Raw genomic sequence first — 1930 nt, 5'->3', positions numbered from 1 at the left:
ATGTGAAAGAGTTCTTAAGATCAATTACAAAGTTTATGGCACAAGCCTTGGCTGAAGAGTCACAATTTCTGGTCTGGAGGCTGAGGGGGGTGCTCAAGCCCCCTCAGCCCCCCCCCCTAAATACACCTCTGGTAAATATTAAAAGAACAAGTACATGTACATGTATAATAACATGCAAATTATGACTACACCTACAGTAACTGTACTGTATAGTGCAAAATTTTCGAGGGGTGTAAATGTCGCAAATTTTAAAAGATTAGCAAAAATCAAATTACTATGGTACAAGATGGCAGACAGCATAAATTCACATAAATACCACATGCATTTACATATATAGAGTACATCATATGTTTATGAAAACATACTTATTTTACAAGTTTTTAAAGAAAAGTTAAATAATCGAAATTAAGATTTTAAAAACCGATAATTTCACATTTTATATTTTTTAATAAGAGTGTGTGTACTCACTTTGGCTCAATGTTTAGTATACCCTTAGCCTCAGGATCCCTTGATTGTGAGACTAAAAGTGAGGCTGGGAATAGGAAATTTGACGTATGTCTGGTACCAAAGTATCAGTATAGGAGAACTTATCAATACCTAATAAAAGAGAGAGAGGGAGGAAGAGAATAAAGATTATTTGTACATATGTAACAAAATATTCATACCACATAGCAGAGGTTTCTGTTACCATATAGATTTGTACTAAAATTTAAAGCCCACAACAGTATCACAAAATAGTACATCTAGTCAAAAATTTACTAGAAATATTGCATGCCATAATTACTTGTATATGTACATGTATAATCAAATTAATACACTGACCATGACAAGACATTAAAGCTCTTATTAGGTTTAAGTGTCCAGTCTAGTGTTTGTACTACAGGGCAAGGAGGAGGAGGTACTAAAAAAAATTAAACATAAATTAATATACATGTACATGTATATGTAGAGTGGATAATTATCCACTCTTAATTGTAACTGTACAATGTACATGTATGTGTACACATTATATGAATGAGCTAACCTAAAAATCTTTTCAAGAGGTGAGATAAAAATTAAAATATTTTCATACAGTAATAGGTAGGCATTGTTGGGCAGGGTCAGTTTCTATAGCAACAAGGTAGCAGTAGAATTCAAGAGAAGGCAAAGGAAGGAATGTTGTTGGGTCTCTAAAGGAGAGGGACGGGTCTCTTGGGTTGACTGCATGGACTGATCCTCTTTTGAATCTTCATAAGACACTGAGAGAACAAAATAAAACATTAATATTGAGATTAGAGCGATGTACATATCTTGTAAAATCAATGTAGCTAGTTATTTTGAAGAGGGAAATTTGGTGATTCACAAAAAAATTTTTGTCAATTGGTTGGTTTTAATTTGACAAATTCGTAGCTATTTGCCATTGAGCATATACACATAATAGTTCGATGATAATGCAAAAATTCAACAAAATTTTTTTACCATATCTATAGTATTCATTTATTAATTATCCTACCTGAGTTAAAACAAAGATCATAAAAATGATTCCATCATTTGATTCTATAGGTCAGGCTGAGAGGATGGCCCAGCAATACATCAATAACAAACTCCTCTACACACAAGAGCTTGGAAAATATTTTCGGAAGGTTTTTACAAAGTTATAGATAAGTGATGAGAAGTTCAGAGATTCTTGGACAATACTAACATCCTGCAATGGAAAAAAAATTACTATTAATAGATTATGCTTGATATTATTATTGATATTATTAGGTTTGATGCTAATAATAATACATGTACATGTAGATTTGTTACTAATAATAGAATAATAGATTACTAGGTTTGTTAATATTATTAATAAGATAATTGTGCTATCATTGGATTATTAGGTTCATTACTATTAATAGATTATAAAGTAATTGTTGCTTTTAATACATTATAAGGTAATTGTTGCTAT

At 31.2% G+C, this 1930-nt stretch overlaps 1 long non-coding RNA gene across 1 annotated transcript; it reads right to left on the bottom strand.

Moving 5' to 3' along the window:
- Nucleotides 1–428: 428 nt before the first annotated feature.
- On the bottom strand, nt 429–1536 carry LOC109589198 (uncharacterized). Its single transcript, XR_002188587.1, has 4 exons — nt 1493–1536; nt 1025–1238; nt 823–901; nt 429–597 (listed from the first exon to the last, which is right to left on the bottom strand). It is a non-coding gene; the product is annotated as an uncharacterized LOC109589198 (long non-coding RNA).
- Between the last annotated feature and the right edge of the window lie 394 nt (nt 1537–1930).

Source organism: Amphimedon queenslandica, unplaced genomic scaffold (assembly GCF_000090795.2).
Source record: "Amphimedon queenslandica unplaced genomic scaffold, v1.1 AMPQUscaffold_11549, whole genome shotgun sequence".
NCBI lineage: Eukaryota > Metazoa > Porifera > Demospongiae > Haplosclerida > Niphatidae > Amphimedon > Amphimedon queenslandica.
Note: the sequence above shows the minus strand (reverse complement) of the source record. Positions and strands in the feature narration are given on the sequence as shown.